Source organism: Schistocerca americana, chromosome 4 (assembly GCF_021461395.2).
Source record: "Schistocerca americana isolate TAMUIC-IGC-003095 chromosome 4, iqSchAmer2.1, whole genome shotgun sequence".
Classification (NCBI taxonomy): Eukaryota; Metazoa; Arthropoda; class Insecta; order Orthoptera; family Acrididae; genus Schistocerca; species Schistocerca americana.
This window is the reverse complement of record NC_060122.1, coordinates 427,474,473-427,496,302: the sequence shown is the minus strand read 5'-3', so window position 1 is coordinate 427,496,302 and position 21,830 is coordinate 427,474,473. Positions and strand designations below refer to the sequence as shown.

The window sequence follows — 21,830 nt, the reverse complement described above, 5'->3', positions numbered from 1 at the left end:
CCACTTTTCATTGCAAATAAAAATTCGTGTCGATTTTTTTTATAAAAGACGGTTAATAAATTTGAAATGCTTTTTTGATTTAAGTAACTTTTATTAATAATCTTTTGTGAAATATCGACGATTATGAATTTATATTTGTGATGGGAGCAACATGTAATTAGAAAAAATTAGACTTGCATTTTTCATAAAAGATAATGGTTAGACGTTTGTTAATTAGCAAACATTTGATGAACGTTTTATTTAAATTATGTAGGTATTAGAACTGAATGAAAAATTAAAACAAAAAAATGATCATAGTAAGATCTGAACCAAAGATCCGTTGATTTCTCAATTACCACAGACCGACACTACCGAGTTTTTTTTTTTAAGAATCTATTCAGCAATGGGCACTACAAAACTTTTTACATTTACTTCAAATACGACATTTAAATAAGTTGTGTAAATGGTTAGAACTTTTCTCTTTCCCTTTTATTGTTGAGGATTTATTTCGTTCTTCAAGCATTGTCTGAAGTCATAAACAGACTCTCCCCCTTTCCTTGAAGAGGTAGTTTATAACAGAATATACGAGGTGAACCATGTGAGTGTCCTTGACTTGGGTGCTGGAAGCGCTTTGACGTCCATATTCATTACTGTCTTACTGCTTAATTCGTTAATAGTTGTTCATAGCAGACTTTCTGATTTAAATATTATCGTTTTCTATTGAGCTGCAATTTTAGAGCAACCTACTGTTCGGTGTATGGCAGTGTCAGCCATTCCAAAGACCTAGTGTAACACTATTATTCAATGTCATCCAATTTATAAAAATTTTTGCCTTTAAAGTTTGTCGTAATATAACAGTATATGGAAAGACTATATGGAAAGCGTGATATATGTGATGTTAGAGTGTTTTGCTAATGTATGTTCATATCTGTTGTAATATAACTGTGATATGCGAAGACTATATGGGAAGTGTGACACATGTCATGTTGAGTGCTTTAGACAAACCACTTGATTCAGAAACTTGATTCAGAAAGGTCCTAGATTCAGTATTATTGCATTTTTGCTGCGTTTCTTTCTAACAGCTAGAAAAATCTTAGGAAAAGGAACTAACAGTCTGATTTCCGTGTACATTAGTCATACATCGCTGTCAAATCCTGAAAAGGGCAAACATTTATGACAGTTGTCGAAAGTAGATACGTTTCTGGCGTGTATTCTACAAGCACAATTTCCCGTATAATAGTGTTATACGTGGCTTTTTCTATGACAGGACTATTGGTTCTGTTTGGGTGAAGTGTTATATTGGCAGTACAGATGACTGGTCAGTTTTATTCTGTAGCAACGCACAGGTGTCGGAATTAAATAATTTATAAACACTTAAGCTGCTGAGTGAAACCTTGAAATTAAGGATTGGTCTGCAAAAGTGGACCAGACTGTCTTACAATTTAAGTCTTTGTTTTTCATATTGTTACCTGGAGTTTTCTTCTCTATGTTGTCGATTATTTTCATTGTCTTGTGGATTAGTAGATTGGGAGTCTTCTGTAAAACATAGCTTGCAGTTCGCAAGGTACGAATTATACTGTATTTGGTGATACCCTCCTTTCACTTCTGTTTTCTGCCACGATACCTCACCCAGCCGTCAGTAAGTCCTGCCGAGTAACTGGTAAAAGAGGATATTTATGAGATTTTTCTATGAAGACTGTACATTTTGGCTCACAATCTATTAAGGCTAGCCTGCCTTTTAAAGTGGTTTCGTCAGCTGATCCCTGGTTACCCGAAACAACATAACTTTCCAAATAGACCAAGCTATGTACTTTTTAATTGTGCGAGTCATTTTCTATCGATGGGTATAATTTGTGCCACATACCTAATTTTGGATGGAGCCAGTATGTTTACACGTTCAGTCCACTGAATTATGTTTAATTATCTTGTATTATTCGCTAACGGGACACCTCTTACTTTTATTACCACTCCTTTGAAATTGACGTCAAGTAACTCGTTTATGTTTTTCCTTAATTTTACTTCTGGCACTAACATTTCAGCACATTCGGTGAAGGGTTCTTGCATGGGATGAGTGCTTTCATTTAGCATCAAGAGCTGTGTTTTAGCGTTGTCCCTGCTGCTTCTTCATAAGCACCCTTTGTTTACGGTATTTAACGGTGTCTTGGGATTTTGTAATTATAATGGTAACGTCATTAGAGTAGGCGTTTACAGGGAATCGTTGTGCACCAGCATGTAATCCCGGTTTCGAGGTGCTGACTGTACGGATTAGTGGTTCTAAAACAAACATTACAATCGATACGGGACAAAACTGTTGACAAAACGTTTGATTGGGATTACTTCAGTGAAATGTCCGTTGATTTGCGCTTTGGGAAACATTTGGTACTGGTTTGGAAACAGCAAGCCTCCTGTCGCTTGTGGAAATCTGACATGATGTAGGACATTCCGTAGGTACTGATGGCTGACTTTATCGAAGGCTTTCTCTAAGACGGACTTTATCGAAGACTTTCTCAAAATTTATATTCATTAACCCTAGTGTTTCTTCCTCATGCTTCCATGAGTAGACGGTCGTATCTCACCAGGAACAAATTCCATCTATAGTAGTTTCGTTAGGTGCGCTACTCGTCTGTTACGGTCGGATGATGTTTGGAAGGGTTTGCTTCAGTCTTGCCATTATGACACGAGAAATTATTTTCGAATCTGTGGACAGTTACGTTATTGGACTGTAATCCGTCATTCTTCGTGTGATCTGTCGCTTGGGAATAAATACGATAATTCTGGGATCTTTTTCGAAGTATACATGTTCGCCTCGCTGTTTCTTTCTCGTTATTTCCAAAAAATATTTTTTAATAACTGGCCATATGGGATACCGTCTCCTCCTAGCCTCCTGCACTTCGGCAAATTTTTTATAACTTCTTCAGTTTATTTCTCAGATATTAGTTCTGACGACATAGAGATACTTTCTTTTGTTAGATGTGACGTACAGTTTTGTAGCAGCTGTGCTGTTTTTGGGGCATCAGATGTTTGTGTCTGTATAGTCTTTGGAAATGCTCTTTGACCCCTTCCCGACTAATATATTTGTTCACATCTGTGGGCAGTATATTACTCATACAGGGTGGTTCAAAAGTAACTGTACACACTTAGTGGGTGTAATGTATGCATCAAATAAGAGTAAAACATTAAATAAAGTTTTGTCTGAAACTGATTTATTTCAGAATTATGCAGTAGAGCAAGGATCACAAGTGCAGCACAAACAACACAACAGTAAAAGAACGTAGGCTTCCGCGGACGGTGTCATAGTGATTAAAATTCTTCTGGGAATTATTGCTAAAAACTAACAACAATAAACTAAAACCGACGTTTCGGACGAATTGCAACGACCTTCTTCAGGGCACGACTGGTTTTGCATGGGGATAGGTGCTTCTATTTATTACAGAATATCGATGTTTGATGTCACTGTTGTAAAATTTTTAATTGGCCCTCTAATATGTTTGGTTAGTCATGGCATAAGGGAAGCTGGAAGGAAAGAGTCTATTCGTGGATGTCCATGTCGTCAACGATTGGTAGCTGTCCGCCAATCAGCGTTCGGCTTTTGGTCGGCAAGTTTTCCTACTGGTGTGCGCGAAAGTGAACTGACAGTTGCCTTGCAGCAGTTTGGGAAGATACGTCCGTGTCCCGTGTAGCTTCTGCCCCGCGACCGCTCGCGGCCCTTTGGACTGGGATGGCCGGCAGCCAGGACGCCGGGAGTTTGTAGCCGTCTTTTGTGTTGATGTTGTCAGGCTGTTTAATAATTTCGATCGCCTCCCGTATTTTGCGTTCTCGCATCCACGATTCTTTCGCCAGTACTCGGGCTTCCTAGAACCTAATAGGTTGTCCACAGTCACGGTAGTGTTCCGCTATCGCCGACGACTTATTATGTTGTTGTAATCGTACACAGCGTTCGTGTTCTGCTACTCGTAAGCTGACAGGTTTCCTTGTTTCTCCTATGTAGGCAGCTCCGCACTCACACCGTAGTTCGTAAACACCTGCAGTGTTAAGATTGTTGAATACGTCCTTGGTGGAACCTATCATTTCGTGGATCCTGTGACTGCTTCGAAAAATCGGTCTGAAACCTCGTCGTCGGAGGACGTTGCCTAGCAGTTCACTGACACCTTTTACAGTGGTAAATGTACCAGTGGAAGCTTCTCTTCTTTGCCTTATCCTCGTGTTCTGCTCCCTTTGGTTTTAGCTACCTTTCTTATGATGCTGTCATCATAGCCGTTGGCATGAAACGTGTGTTGTAGCTCCTTTAATTCTTCTTATCCGGTAGGCTCGGGCAGATAACGTATGCAGAACAGAATACTTTTGAGCTGGGTGGTGGTGGCTCTCCGCGTGCAGGTACCGATTAGTGTGCGTTGGCTTCCGGTACACTTTGTGTCCCAGTTTACCCTCGGCAGCTCTGTACACTTCCACATCCAGAAATGGCAAGGTACCATTGCTTTCAGTCTCATGTGTGAACTTTATATTTTGGTGCAGGCTATTTAAGTGCTGGAGGAAGTTTCCCAATTCCGCTTCACCGTGAGGCCAGATAACGAGTGTGTCGTCCACATATCGTAGCCAACAACTGGGACCTAACGGAGCAGAAGCTAGGGCCGTTTGCTCAAAGGCTTCCATAAAGATGTCCGCATCTACAGGGGAGAGCGGGCAACACATTGCCACTCCATCTAACTGTTCGTAATACTTTCCCCGCCAGGTGAAGTACGTAGATGACAGGCATAAGCGCACCAGATCGCAGATATCTGGTGGGATCCGATCCTGTAGAATGCGCATAGTCTCCTCAATAGGTACGTTAGTGAAGAGAGACTTGATGTCAAAACTGACCATAATGTCTGATGTCTTTATTCGCTGTTCCCTAATCAGTTGTGTGAATTGGAAAGAGTCTTTCACGTACGAGTCTGTTTGTCCCACAAGACAGCGTAACTTAGGTGCCAGATATTTCGCAACATAATACGTAGGTGAATCTATTCCGTTCACTATGGGCCTCAGCGGATAACGCTCCTTATGGAGGGTACTCCGTAGATTCTAGGAGGAACAGGCACCTTAGTGATTAGTCTCTTGGCTGTGTCAGGATCAATTCTCGAGTCCTTTACGCGGCATAATTGTTGTTGTTGTTGTTGTGGTCTTCAGTCCTGAGACTGGTTTGATGCAGCTCTCCATGCTAGTCTATCCTGTGCAAGCTTCTTTATCTCCCAATACGTACTGCAGCCTACATCCTTCTGAATCTGTTTAGTGTATTCATCTCTTGGTCCCCCTCTACGATTTTTACCCTCCACGCTGCCCTCCAACACTAAATTGGTGATGCCTTGATGCCTCAGAACATGTCCTACCAACCGATCCCTTCTTCTTTTCAAGTTGTGCCACAAACTCCTCTTCTCCCCAATCCTATTCAAAACTTCATCATTAGTTACGTGATCTACCTATCTAATCTTCAGCATTCTTCTGTAGCACCACATTTCGAAAGCTTCTACTCTCTTCTTGTCTAAACTATTTATCGTCCATGTTTCACTTCCATATATGGCTACACTCCATACAAATACTTTCAGAAACGACTTCCTGTCACTTAAATCAATACTCAATGTTAACAAATTTCTCTTCTTCAGAAACGCTTTCCTTGCCATTGCCAGTCTACATTTTATATCCTCTCTACTTCGACCGTCATCAGTTATTTTGCTCCCCAAATAGCAAAACTCATATACTACTTTAAGTGTCTCATTTCCTAATCTAATTCCCTCAGCATCACCCGACTGAATTCGACTACATTCCATTATTCTCGTTTTACTTTTGTTTATGTTCATCTTATATCCTCCCTTCAAGACACTGTCCATTCCGGCATAATACACAGAAGAATTTTAGTCACTAAAACAACAGTAATTTTTCTCCGGAAGCAACGACACGAAGGGACCCGAATTCAGCACGGCTACACCCTGTACATTTGTACCAAAACATGTTCAAAATGCCGGCTCGTGGTGGCCGAGCGGTTCTAGGCGCTACAGTCTGGAACCGCGCGACCGCTACGGTCGCAGGTTCGAATCCTGCCTCGGGCATGGGTGTGTGTGATGTCCTTAGGTTGGTTAGGTTTAAGTAGTTCTAAGTTCTAGGGGACTGATGACCTCAGAAGTTAAGTCCCATAGTGCTCAGAGCCATTTTTTTGTTCAAAATGATGTCCATGTAGACGAAGACAGTGATCTGCTCGGCGTCTTACTACTCTATGAAAGTTGCAGATCCGTGGCCCGATGGCGAGGCGCATTGTCATCCATAAAAATTCCATGGTTTTTTGGGGACATGTATTCGACGAATGGCAACAGTCCGTTACTTCCCGTCGTGCGGCCATAATGACGTTGGAAAGCGTCTGACATGAATCACCTGAGTACAAGTGACACCCCGCCAATCCACTGCCATTTTGTACCTGTGTATGCGGTACTACCGCCCTAGATATATTTGTACGTCGCTATCCCATGACTTTTGTCACCTCAGTGTATGTTTGAATGACTCCAGATGGAAAGGCTTCCTTCGTAGCTGAGTACCGAAGCTCTCTGCCACGTTCATTGGTCTGAGGAAGTGCTCCTGGTGAGTGGTGACCTACTCTTGACAGGGGAAACAAAACACGCCCATACAGGGCGAACATTCTGCGAAGGCGCAGGGAAAATCACCGGGGAGAGGGGCGCGCGGCGAGCCGCTACTTTCGAGGAATCGGCCGCTGCGTGGCTCGTTTTTTGCGGGCAGCGGACGGACCGAGCAGTTGCTCACGACCGCAGCTCGCGCACACGCCGCGCTGCGCACGACCGGCAGCCAGTGAGAGTACAGCGTGTCCACTTTATCTCGGAAAGAAATATGGATTTGGTTTATTCAGTAACACACTTGTTAACGAGCATAATGAGCGCTCAGAGCTAAGCAAAAAAGACTCTTATTTAATTATCAGGTTATAGTGGTTTCTTAAGGGCTCCGCGCACGAGCGTTGGATCGCAGCGATCTCTCGCGTGGGTGACCGATTGCTTCATAGATCTTACGCCCCAGACAGTCAGATGAGTGGCATGCGATTCGTGCACGCAAAGTGGCTGCCTGGCTGGTTGGCAGCGCTGTGTGGTAGTCCCAGTTTTCAAGAAGGGTCGTCGAGCAGATGCGCAAAACTATAGGCCTATATCTCTGACATCTGTCTGTTGTAGAATTTTAGAGCATGGCTTTTCCTCGCGGATCATGCCATTTCTGGAAACCCAGAATCTACTCTGCAGGAATCAACATGGATTCCGGAAACAGCGATCGTGTGAGACCCAACTCGCTTTATTTGTTCATGAGACCCAGAAAATATTAGATACAGACTCCCAGGTAGATGCCATTTTCCTTGACTTCCGGAAGGCGTTCGATACAGTTCCACACTGTCGCCTGATAAACAAAGTAAGAGCCTACGGAATATCACACCAGCTGTGTGGCTGGATTGAAGAGTTTTTAGCAAACAGAACACAGCATGTTGTCCTCAATGGAGAGACGTCTACAGACGTTAAGTAACCTCTGTCGTGTAAAGTAACCTCTGGCGTGCCACAGGGGAGTGTTATGGGACCATTGCTTTTCAAAATATATATAAATGACCTAGTAGATAGCGTCGGAAGCTCCATGCGGCTTTTCGCGGATGATATTGTAGTATACAGAGAAGTCGCAGCATTAGAAAATTACAGCGAAATGCAGGCAGACCTGCAGCGGATAGGCACTTGGTGCAGGGAGTGGCAACTGACCCTTAACATAGACAAATGTAATGTATTGGGAATACATAGAAAGAAGGAACCTTTATTGTATGAATATATGATAGCAGAACAAACACTGGTAACAGTTACTTCTGTAAAATATCTGGGAGTACGCTTATGGAACGATTTGAAGTGGAATGATCATATAAAATTAATTGTTGGTAAGGCGGGTGCGAGGTTGAGATTCATTGGGAGAGTCCTTAGAAAATGTAGTCCATCAACAAAGGAGGTGGCTTACAAAACACTCGTTCGACCTATACTTCAGTATTGCTCATCAGTGTGGGATCCGTACCAGGTCGGGTTGACAGAGGAGATAGAGAAGATCCAAAGAAGAGCGGCGCGCTTCGTCACAGGGTTATTTGGTAGGCATGATAGCGTTACAGAGAAGTTTATAAAACTCAAGTGGCAGACTCTGCAAGAGAGGCGCTCTACATGGCGGTGTAGCTTGCTGTCCAGGTTTCGAGAGGGTGCGTTTCTGGAAGAGGTATCGAATATATTGCTTCCCCCTACTTATATCTCCCGAAGAGATCACGAATGCAAAATTAGAGAGATTCGAGCGCGCACGGAGGCTTTTGGCAGTCGTTCTTCCCGCGAACCATACGCGACTGGAACAGAAAAGGGAGGTAATGACAGTGGCCACCGTTGGGTGGCTTACGGAGTATAAATGTAGATGTAGGTGTAGATGTGTGGCAATAGGACTGCAATTCGTTTCTCTAGTTACTTAGTGTAGTTATGCAGTTCTGTTTCGTTACGCTTTGCCGTCGTCGAGAAAGATCTTCACGTTACAATTCACAGTCACTGAGCGACCAGAAACTATTCTGAGAAGTGGAGGTTGGAGTTGCCACCTATATTTAGAAATTATACAAAATACACCCATCAGTTTTTCAGTGATTAGTATTTTGAAGCTTGTGCTGTAGAAATGATGGAGAGATTTTAGTAATAGTGACGATGCACTGGGCTCCATCTGATGATTTTGTATTATTTACGAAACAATGACGTATTATTAAAATTTTTCACTTCTAAACAGAATGATATACATGTACCACAATATTAAGTGGAGATTTTAATCTAAACGTTCAGAATAAAATTATCGTACAGTTATACTCAAGTCTCTTGTCGTTTCGTATAATCAAACTCACCCTCCTACAATTTATAGCAAGAGTGATGATAATCAGCCATGGTGCTATTGACAACATTTGAAACATCGAAATTGCACAACAAATTGTGTGCTGTAATTACTTGAAGTTAAATTAGAAAATCAATTAATAAAAAAGGAGTTGAGGACTAATAAACGAAAAACGGATTGGAGTCAGAGAGAGAGAGATAAAAAACCAAAACGGATTGTATAAGCACACTAGAAAGATATAAAGAACCCACGACGGGGGGGGGGGGGGGGGGGGGGGGGGCAGTGAAAAATGTTATATAGTGTGTAAACTAACCTGCAATTCATAATAAAAGCGTTTCAAAACAAGTTTAATAAGTTAAAATCCCCGTTTTTTTAAAATTTATTTTTTGCGTCTATCGGTGGGGATACGGGGATCATTTGTGACTGCTGGTAAACACAGTAACTAATTTTCCATAGCATAACTTGTCGACACAGTGACGTTGAAACAACTTGGGAAATCGCTACAGTGTGTCAGAGTCGAGGCGAGAGACCGATTGCAGCGATATCGCTTGCGGAACGGATCACTGCGACCCTAGGCAGATCGTCCACTTGGGCAAGCGGTTTGAGGAGCTGGCTGAAAATCTTCGTCGAATCATTAAAAAAAGGGAGACGAACTGGAAGAAAAGTGTCTCAGTTGGAGAAAGACTAATACTTTCTTTGGGGTAGAATGCATATTATTAATCATTATAAAGTATACAACAAATTTATTGTGAAACGAATCTGTATTCTTTATAGATTGAAACCGATTACATAGGATATAACTTTTCTGACTTTTTTTTATTTAAGATAAAGAAATGATTAACAATGATGTGAGTTCTTAGAACTAAATATTTGGGTTGTCAGCGTCAAAGTTTAGCCAACGGCCTTTTCGCAGTGATAATACCCGTTCCCATCTGATCACCGAAGTTAAACGCTGTTGGGCTGGGCTAGTACTTGGATGGGTGACCATCCGGTCTGCCGAGTGCTGTTGGCAAGCGGGCAGCACTCAGCCCTTGTGAGGCCAACTGAGGAGCTACTTGATTGAGAAGTAGCGGCTCCGCTCTCGCAAACTGACGTACGGCCGGGAGAGCGGTGTGCTGACCACGTGCCCCTCCATATCCGCATCTAGTGACGCCTATGCGCTGGGGATGACACGGCGGCCGGTCAGCAGCGTTAGGTCTTCATCACCTGTTCGGGCGAAGTTTAGTTTTAGTTTTAGCGTCAAATTTCATCAGTTGACTGAGGGGTGCTCGGAATCGTGGGAAGTACATGGTCTGTGGGATGTGGCATCCGGAACTGAGGTTACAAGTTCCTGAGGCGTATCACACAGAGCCATCCGTGAGCATGGAGAAGATGACTGTGATGAGTTGGAGGAGTCTAGAATACAACTGTCAATGGTAGCACTTCACTTCTGAACCGACGAACTTGTTTATCGAAATTAGAATTGTATTAATACTTTCGGCTGCTAACGGGCGTTGATATACAGGGCTATTACAAATGATTGAAGCGATTTCATAAATTCACCATAGCTCCATTCATTGACATATGGTCACGACACACTACAGATACGTAGAAAAACTCATAAAGTTTTGTGCGGCTGAAGCCGCACTTCAGGTTTCTGCCGCCAGAGCGCTCGAGAGCGCAGTGAGACAAAATGGCGACAGGAGCCGAGAAAGCGTATGTCGTGCTTGAAATGCACTCACATCAGTCAGTCATAACAGTGCAACGACACTTCAGGATGAAGTTCAACAAAGATCCACCAACTGCTAACTCCATTCGGCGATGGTATGCGCAGTTTAAAGCTTCTGGATGCCTCTGTAAGGGGAAATCAACGGGTCGGCCTGCAGTGAGCGAAGAAACGCTTGAACGCGTGCGGGCAAGTTTCACGCGTAGCCGCGGAAGTCGACGAATAAAGCAAGCAGGGAGCTAAACGTACCACAGCCGACGGTTTGGAAAATCTTACGGAAAAGGCTAAAGCAGAAGCATTTCTTAAACAGGAGATTGGAAAACCGATGGATCGGTCGTGGTGGAGATCATGATCAACAATTCATGTCATGGCTCTCCCGACTTAACCCCATGCGATTTCTTTCTGTGGGGTTATGTGAAAGATTCAGTGTTTAAACCTCCTCTACCAAGAAACGTGCCAGAACTGCGAGCTCGCATCAACGATGCTTTCGAACTCATTGATGGGGACATGCTGCGCCGAGTGTGGGAGGAACTTGATTATCGGCTTGATGTCTGCCGAATCACTAAAGGGGCACATATCGAACATTTGTGAATGCCTAAAAAAACTTTTTGAGTTTTTGTATGTGTGTGCAAAGCATTGTGAAAATATCTCAAATAATAAAGTTATTGTAGAGCTGTGAAATCGCTTCAATCATTTGTAATAACCCTGTATATCAACGGGGACAGGTGAAAATGTGTGCCCCGACCGGGACTCGAACCCGCGATCTCCTACTTATATGGCAGACGCTCTATTCATCTGAGCCACCGAGGGCACAGAGGATAGCGCGCCTGCAGGGACTATCTCCCGCACGCCTCCCTCGAGACCCACATTCTCATCTTGTATGTCCACACACTACATTCGTAGTGTCCCACCCCAACACACTTATTACTCGTGGAAGACATTCTTACCAAGTCCCGTAAGAGTTCGGGGAATATGTGTGCATCCGCATAGAAGAAGAAGGTCATGGCCGGTGTTGCCAGAACTATATACTTATATGGATATGGTGTCTGCAAACAGACACCATATGCATATAAGTATAACTTGTTTATCAGTCATTCATTCCACATCTGTCAGTAGACTTAGTAAAGTGGCAAATTTTGTATCACAGTATATTCTTTTATGTTCCGCCATGCATCAGGTGTTATCAGATTTCCATTACTATCCCATACATCCAAAGTTCCAGGGGGAATATATCTTTCTGAAGAAGATCTACTTTTTGTGAGAAAGTTATGTAGTAGCACACTGGTCATAGTAATTTCTTTCACAGTTTCTAAGTCTAAATTAATAGGTCTTCCAAAAATTCTGAACACTTAAGTTAAAGTGCCAAAAGTAGTCTTCACTCCAACGCGAGTTCTAGATAACTATTCGTTAAATATTCTTTTTGGCGATCCAATCTCATGATGTCCAGGGTAAGGCTTCATAACATGCATACTGAGAGCAAAGGCACCATCTGCTAAAAATACGTATGGCATGTTTACGTTGTTATTAGATCCATGAAGTGGGCATGGTGTGGGGAAGTTCATTTGGTTTCTGCAGATTCTTTGCCATAATAATGAATTGTTAAAAACACCACCGTCGCTAATCCTCCCTTGACATCCTATGTCAACAAATATAAAGTTATAATTGCTATCGACAAATTCCAAAAGCACTATACTGAAAGTTTTCTTGTAGTTGAAATATTCAGGTCCACTATGAGGCGGACACTCGATAACTATATGTTTGCCATCCAATGGTCCCACATTTACTGCTGTATCCCCTTTCTATATTAATCCAGTCTTCCGCTGTAGAGGGCATCTGAAATGATAATGTTAAAATAATAATTAAAATTTGAAATAATTCCTTCGTACCGTATTATTAATAAAATCAAATTTTTGCAGCAATCAAGATCATCAGAAACAGCTGACGAAGAAACGGTGGATGAAGCCGAGGAGACAGGAAATTATAACAGGGTGGCGGGTTCCTCGACTCCCGCATCAACGGTTTCTTCACCATCTACAAGTAAATCTAAGGAGAAATTTCGTCGTCACACTGCTTCGAATATAGAGGAACAGCAAATGGCCACAGCATTTGGTCAATTAGCGAATGTGCTTAGTCAACGTCCATCATGTGCAAATGCTGAAGATGATGAATGTGATCTGTATGCTAAGCTATTAGCCAAAAATATGCGGGAGCTTCCTCAAGACGACAGGAAGTTAATGATGTATGAAATAGATGGTTTATTTATCAAAAGAATTAGAGGTTATTTTCGTGTGAAACACCATCCTCTCATAATTCATTTTGATATTCTAGACCATCATCAGTGTCAAGTGGATATATAGTAGTACCAAACCGCTCAGCACGTGTTCAAACGTCATTTTCTGAACCTTACACCCCAAATCATGACTATCAATCCCATCTCCAATTCTGAAAGATCCTCCACTCCATTACTATCACCACATCCTCGAAATAGAGATGACAACATAACTATTTACTGAACCGAATCCAACCCTTCAGCAGCATGATACTAGTGCATAAGTAATAACTATTCTACAGAACACTGATTAATATTTTTGTACACCTAGCTCTTTAAACTAATAAAAAATATTAAAAACAAAATATCAAACATGTTTCACATTGCCTTTATGTCATCTTTCAGAACGCTATTCATAGCTTGGAAGACTTCAGGTATAATTTTTGATATTGTCTGGGTGTATACTTTAAACAAATAGCGTAGACTTTTGTAACTGTCTCCAGATGCTAAATATTTTAGTGTTATTGCCGGACGATATTTAGCTGGTATAGCTTCTGTGAAGTCTGTATTTTTCTTTTAAATCATAGGTGAAATTTCATTCAGCAAATATTCAAAATTAGCGTAGCTCATACTGCAGAAGTTATCAAACTGTCCAGATGGTTCATGAAGAAGCTCACTACATTTTTCTTCCATAAATTCTCTGCAGTCAAGGCCTAATACACATGACATACTATATAATGATCATAGATACAATTAACAATTACCTGGTACGGTTTCTATGAATTTTTAACATCCACCATCTTCTTTGCCGTATTTTTAGTTTTCTTTCCGATTTTTTTTTTTTTTTTTTTTTTATAATGAAGATAGGTTAAGCCAAAGGTTATGGCCGACACAACCTCTACGTCTGTCATGCTTGCTTCTGCAGAACAAAGAAGTGCACTCGCGAGCGTGTGGATAGTTCCCCAAACGTAGCCACGGCATTAAGTTTTCAATGTTCATGCCATTTTTAACATTTTACTTCAGTTTTAAGTGTTTGTGTTCAGCGTTCATTTATGACACAACAGTTCGTTCTTTTAATGTTGGCAAGAAGAAATAATGCATGTGCCTCTAGGAGAAATGTAACATTGTTACTGAAGAATGTGCTCGTACAGTATGAAAATGAATCGATAGTTCATCTACTTATTTTCATTGTTGTATCACTTACGGTTGTTAACTCTTAGAAGGTATGGCTATTGAAACAAAAATATCGATGTTTCGTACCGATATTATATCAAAGGTAATGTCTATTTGTGAAATATCGGTATATGCGTGTCGATTCTTTAGATTCGTTTTTGAAACTAAAGGAAAATATGAAACTGCATTCTCCATTTGTTTGAGCAAATGTTGGAAGATTTTCTCATTACAAGCACGTGTTGTCCGTCTACAGATGTACCTTACTTTCGCAAACACACTACAATAGTTGTAAGATGGTTGTAGAACAATTTTCATACAGCTTCAAAGAATGAGACTTGATAAAAAAAAATAGTGCTTTTAAATTATCTTTTTTGTAACTTCTGTTCCCACTTCTTACAAAGCTCCTCATTAGTCTATTTTATTTTATAAGTCACTTTACATATTTTTCATACCATTTTTACGTCGTTTTGTGGATATTTTCAGGCCAGTTTAGAGATAATTTTCGCAGCATTTTAAGTCATAAAAATCCAGACTCAGCGGTTACAAATAGTTTTTCATATCCGCGAACTAAATGAGTCCTCACTAGGGGCAACTGTCCCCACTGTCCCCAAGCCCCCCCCACCCCCTGCCACGCTCCTCAGCAGGCGCCACTGTGAGCACTTCGTATCTACCACGGCCAAGTTTCTTTCTAAAACCACCCGTGTTGATACAATCTCGGCGATCAGACCATGTTTACGCTACACAACTTGAGTGGGCACCTTTTTCCCATGTAACATGCACCTGAAAACTAAAAATGGGACCGGGTGCTTACCGGTACATGCCCTATCAAAATCAATACACCTGCCTTTAAAAATCTCCACACTTAGTTGGTTCTAATAGATATGAAAAGGATTTGAAAGGAGACACTGACTTCTTAGGACTGAGAGTTTTATTGTCTCTAGTACAAGGCACGGCACAAGTTCCAACGTTTCTACGCACACGTACAGACATTCACTGTCACTTCGGCTTTCTATTACTTTTCTGCTTCTACCTACTCTTCTTGCTAACAACTCGCTTCTAATATGATGAGTTCTCTATCCCGTCCGCGAACACTGCAACATTCAGAGTGTTACAAAAAGGTACGGCCAAACTTTCAGGAAACATTCCTCACACACAAAGAAAGAAAATATGTTATGTGGACATGTGTCCGGAAACGCTTACTTTCCATGTTAGACCTCATTTTATTACTTCTCTTCAGATCACATTAATCATGGAATGGAAACACACAGCAACAGAATGTACCAGCGTGACTTCAAACACTTTGTTACAGGAAATGTTCAAAATGTCCTCCGTTAGCGAGGATACATGCATCCACCCTCCGTCGCATAGAATCCCTGATGCGCTGATGCAGCCCTAGAGAATCGCGTATTGTATCACAGCCGCCCACAATACGAGCACGAAGAGTCTCTACATTTGGTACCGGGGTTGCGTAGACAAGAGCTTTCAAATGCCCCCATAAATGAAAGTCAAGAGGGGTGAGGCCATGGAATTGGTCCGCCTCTACCAATCCATCGGTCACCGAATCTGTTGTTGAGAAGCGTACGAACACTTCAACTGAAATGTGCAGGAGCTCCATCGTTCATGAACCACATGTTGTGTCGTACTTGTAAAGGCACCTGTTCTAGCGGCACAGGTAGAGTATCCCGTATGACATCATGGCGGTGAATCGAGGAAGTACAGTACATACTGACGAAACTAAAATGAGCTCTAACATGGAAATTAAGCGTTTCCGGACACATGTCCACATAACATCTTTTCTTTATTTGTGTGTGAGGAATGTTTCCTGAAAGTTTGGCCGTACCTTTTTGTAACACCCTGTTTAACGGATTTTTCGAACTTCTAACGTCACGGTGCCATCTATCGCCCAACCACGTCTGACATCCAGCCACGTCTCCCAACTACTCCTTTCCTTCCGCGCCATCCGTAACGGCAAACCGAGCAGCAATTGAGAAGAACTACCGTTCAGTTTTTGTGTTGTCAGGCTCACTGAAAACGTGCGTGCAGCTTAATGTGCAGCTGTGAGCAGTTGCCTTTTGTGAGGTGCCCGAGTCATGCTGTTTACGAGGTGTTCGCTTGGAAACTTGTTGAGGTGGGCTTACATTCACTGTCTGTAGCAATTCCTGTCGGGTTTGAAACCGATTGCCACTGACGTAGAATGAGACACGTATCCGGTACCTGTCGATTATGATATTTGTATGATTACTGTTCGTACGCCGTTTTACATCACTATGAGTGGTACAAAATTTCTCGTAGATATACTGAACAGTCAGCGCTGATACAGCAACAAATCGAGCAACTGAAGTAACAGCGGGGTCGAGGACACGTCCAAACACGACAGCTCTCCTCTGCCAATCTAGCACGTCTCGACGTCGTCCCTTGTTATTGCGATGATTACATAAAGTCCAGTGATACCAACACGCCACTTCGCTACCACGATGTACGTCAGCGGTGGACGGATACACAACAGCCTCGTACCAATTCTAAACCATCTGAAGTGGAACAAATCGACCAGTGTGCATAGGGGGTGACAACTATTTAGTCCCGCAAGCTTACTAGTTCGTTTTGTCCGCCCTTAACATGCACATTAAGTGGACCTCCCACTGCATCAAGTGGATCCTGTGTTTAATGGCGTAAATATAAAAAAATACGATTTGAGAAAAATGAAAAAAACGAGCAAATAGCCTGCGATATGTTAAGCACCAAGCGTAGAGGGAAAATATAGCTTCCAAGTGAGATATAAAATACTGGAAATGGAAGGAATACTATGAGTTTTTATGGGTCTGTCTTAGAAAAAGAGATATCGAACGACTTTTCCATTTTGTATGTGGTGAATGGATGAAAACAAGTGAAACGACTGTAATAAAAGAGTTTAAAAAATTAATAACATTTTGATACAACACATTTTCCGTACAATAAATTAGTATTCTGATTTTATGAACTCAAGTGATAGATACGGGAGAAGAAGCTATTTCTTATAATTTACACGATTTCGTAAAGTTACGTAGCTCTTACCTGAGACCGTCATACTGGGATAACTTCTCGTCACTGTTTGTATCAAGAGCTATTCCTTTAATCAAAATTTTGCAGATGTTGCCTTGAAGTCGAAATGAGAGACAGCAGTCATTACTGAATTTTAATTAATTGAGCAACGATCTAGATCACATCATTTACAGTTTTATTGCCAGTTCCGGCCTTATTCATCACAAGATCTACAGTACTTCATGCACTTTATGATACCAGTAGGCTATGTCTGGTTGCATTCTCCTTGGAATAAGAAATGTACACATCGATACTAGACAAGTGCAATTATGCACATATAAATGTCGTACGACACTGTGGTATATATTAATTGCGCAACCAAAGTTGAACGCTGTAGGTGGTGGGGGGAGCAGAATGGACCAAAGTCGAAGAATAGTGTACGACTTTGATCTGATATTCACTTGTTCCGGATGTCTGCCAACCTTTGTCTAATATAGGGGCTGGGCAATACTGGTATTGTTGTTGTCAGTCTGTGTTGCCTTCGGTGTGTTTTACGTTGTGGGTAAATACTGTTTTTAAAATTGTTTCGTAATAAGTGATGCTGGTCCTTCTGAGGAATTGTTAACTCCTTCCACTGCTAAATGCAAAGGGAGTAAAATGTTGCGTAGCCAAGCACGTAAAATAGTGCTTAATGTCATAAAGTTCTGCAAAGAAGAAAAAAGCAGAAGAAATTGTTCTACCCGCTTTCACAGGCGGGGAAGAGAGCTGTTAAGTACACAGGACGAAGTGTGTCGAGTATGAAGAGAATGGTAAAATTTACGAAAACTAATCCTGGCGATTCTCCAAGAACGCCAAAAAAGAAAAGGTTAGTTTAATTTAGTAGTCTACCGTTCCACTGCCCCTCGGTAGAACCCTCTATTGGATATTAATTTTTCTTTTCATGTGTCGTTGATTACACTTCAATGACTTTGTGTATAAGTACTGTATTGTATTTCGATATAGTCACTGTACAATGTGATCAAAGTTTTGAAGAGGTGTTCCTTTCTTTCCTTAATAGGAGACGTAGTAACATTCAAGAGGAACTGGATGAATTTGACACGCGTGTCATTGGTGACGGGATAAGAGACTTTTATACTATGCAGAAAGTTGTTCCCAGCATAACGAAACTGTTGTCAGTTCTGAGATCCAAGATAGGACGGGTGTGGCACTTCGCTTAGAACAATTTTGAAGTGGGCTTCATGTGGAAACGTCTCAAAACAAGGGGACATTGTTACTCGAACGTGAGGACATTGTGGAGTGGAGATCTGGTTTTCTTGTACAGACGAAAGCCGTTAGGGAGGCAGGAAGCGAGATTTTCTACCTAGACGAATCTCGGCTCCATAACAATCTTGCTTGCGGCAAATGTTGGCAAAGCGAAGACGTGGTTGGTGTGACAGCTTGGGAAGAGCTTCTAAGAGATTAATAGTAGCACCTGTTGGTTCTAAGAACGGTTTTGCGAGGGCAGCTGAGCTCAAGTTCTTTGCCAGAACCAGCCAAGGAGATTACCATGGGCAGATGAACTCTAATAACTTTGAACAGTGGTTTGAAGAAATGGTTTTACCCTGTCTTCCTCCTAACTCAGTTACTGTGTTAGACTATGCGCCCTATCATAGTAGGCAGCTGGACAAACCTCCCACATACTACAATTCCAAAGCGGGAATGCTCGAATGGTTGCGGAAAAAAAACATCGAGTGCTACGCGAGCATGAAAAAGGAGGCTCTCTGATCGTTAATCCGGCTACACAAGCCTGCGGATAAATGCTATGCTGTCGACACGTCGGCCGCAAGCAAGCAAGCAAAGGTCTCAGAGTAATACGCTTTCCACCCTAAAACTGTGTCCTAAATGCGATCGAACTTGCGTGGACGAAAGTAAAGGGAGTGTTTAGAGAACAAAATGTCACTGGAGAGATGTCTGCGGAAAATCTCCTTAAACTTGAGGAGGATTCCCTTACGTCAGTCACTGTGGGTGACTGGGCAGGCTACTGTCGAAAGGTGGAGGGAATATTGGACAAACGATGGTATTATGGAAGTTGCCGTTGATAACATAAATTTTATTGTTGGCACAGGTAACTCCAGTGAATCGTCAGAATCCAGTTCAGATAGAGCTGAAGATGTTAGTGGGGTATCTAACCTTGAACGACTTTGCACAGAGCTCATATTGTTTCTTCTTCATTGTTTCATTTTCATACTGTATATTGTGTATATAAGAATATAAGTAAAAATCACTAGTGAACTTCTACTCCGTTTATCACACCTGCCTAAATACCTTCATACAGATATTTCGTAGCTACTGCATTACGCAAATTGTAGCAGTGGATATGTTAATAAGCACGATGTTCAATAAGTTAAGACTTCTTCAACCATAATCACTGAAGGAATAACACTGATGCTATCGCTAACTCTCTCACGTCTGCTACCGTAAACAGACGACGCTCTCGCGCTGTAATGCTTTCTGCTAGCCCACTCAGGTTAGGTTGACAACGAGGGAAAGCTGTCACTGACGGTCGATGCATTCGATTTGTATCGAATCAACCACCTTCCATAAGTCAGCTCTCCGGGTGTCAGCTTTGTTTGCGCGATTAATACATTATATTGCATTACACAGTGGAAGACAGATCTCTGATTATGTCATTAAGGTAGCCGGTAATAATTAAAGAAATAAGCAACTTTTAAAACAAGCGGTCTAGATTGTTACCAAATTAATGAAAGTGCAATAATGATTCGTGACTTAAATATAGCCTTTAATTATTAAACGTATAATTCCAGTTTCAGATTTCTCTGTTGGTAGGTCTACTGCACCCATCGAATCGAGATATACGAGTATGAAATTTTCTTTGTAAAAACGTTAGGTAGTTTTTTCGTGTGCCGTTCATCAAATGGGAATAAAGGAAACTAGACCACTAGAAACTGAAGAATCCTACAGCTGTGACTGCTAGGTAAGTTGTACTTCCACGAACACAAAGTATAAGTAAAAAAAAAGCCTGCGGGATTTGAATGCCCAGCAGTTAAGATTTAACATTTAATACTTAGAACGTAATACGCGTATCTCCTAAATTTACTGCCGTTGATTGTGTGTATGCCTATGGCTTTTGCATCAGGTCTTTGAGACAGTCTAGCAACACTGCCTACGTACAGAATGGTATTATACGACATCTTAACATGTGCCTGACAGAGTAATTTGGCTAGGAAAAAAACGAAACATAGAGTGGAGTGTCAGTGTAACGAGTGACTTTGGCGGCTTTGTGGGAAGTCATTTTGTATGAAGAAGTGCCAAAACGCCGCAAAACAATTTCTTCCTCTGCCTCCAGCAATTAACTACCGTATTCTTATGTGGGAAACGACAATCTTCTTAAAGAATTCAATTAACCGTGTAAATAGAAAATTGCTTGTGCAAAGAGAAATATGGAAAACATGGAACGCATATAGAAGTTACTAGGACTTCATACAGAAGTGAACTCCACAAACGAGGGAAAAAGCGCGATCAATGCAAAAGAGAAATATTATTTTTTTCTAATTTTGAGAACAGTTGTTCACATTTTCAGGCGAATAAAGACTTGCTATTATCCCGTCGCTATTTGGTTCCTTAGCGACGGTCGCAAACTGCGAATTCTAGTAGTAATCTTAACGTTTTGCCAGTCTTTTGTTACGAGTGCAGTTTACATGATTTGTTTACATTACCTCATTTTATAGTCCACAGAAAGTTACTGCTATGACGGTATCTTTTGAATATATATTATTCGTCTACTTTCTGTTCCTTTGTTGGATTTTAAATCCGCAAGATTCTACAAAAGAAAATGCTTTGGTAAGAAGACCTTTCTTCTTTTTTGAATTATTGTCAGATACAGTGGTCCAAATACTGTTTCGAAAGTATAGTACCCATCTTTTTTGAAGGAGAGAGTTTTTATCTTGTAGGATAAATGATGAAAGGAATGATGAGTAATTTTAAGAAAACCGTTAGTTTTAAACATTTTGTGTTCAAGGAATGTGCTAAACTTTGATCGATGTAAAGAATGGGCTAAAGTTACGTATTGGACCCTCCCCTCCTCCCTGGTGAATATAAAATTTTGTTAAGCAGTTAACACGAAATTGATTGTGGTATATACCACAGTGTAATACATACAACCACGATACACACTGGCACAAAAGTTGTCACCATTTGACAGCTGAATGACACTAGCGCTCCAAGCGGAGAGAAAGATGACAGTCACAAGTGTCGTGAAGATAATGTTTATTTTCAATTATTTCCTACTTCATCAACGAAATAGTTGTTATATTTTTGTGTTCCATGCGTTAGTAAATTACCAAGTGAGATGAAATATCGTGAGGTACATATAAAGACAGCTACATCACTGTGTTCACTGACATAAGCTACAAGTTATTCATGAAGAAATGCTTTCAAATATGTGTATATTTGCAGCTGAATCCGCTGAAAGCAAAAGAATATGAACACACGTTTCATTCGTGAGAAGTATATATTTCAATTATCTGTTCTTAATATCATAGGAATTTTCCCTGACACTTCAAAAAATCGTTATTGATCTAATGATTCACCCATTCTTACACTTCGCTCGACTTTATGATACACAAATATTTTTGAAGTGTGATTACTTTTACTTCAAAGATGAGTGTGTTGAAGAACCTTGCCGTTTGTGGCTAAGATTTAGCAACAATTGTGAAATTGGTTTTTCTGTTTTTGGAAACAGTTTTACTCTTTTTGATGATTTATCATCACGTCGTTTTCTCTTAAGCT

General features: G+C 41.2%; 1 pseudogene; it reads left to right on the top strand.

Moving 5' to 3' along the window:
- The first annotated feature begins 9,771 nt into the window (after positions 1-9,771).
- On the top strand, positions 9,772-9,889 carry LOC124614295 (annotated as a pseudogene).
- Positions 9,890-21,830: the final 11,941 nt, after the last annotated feature.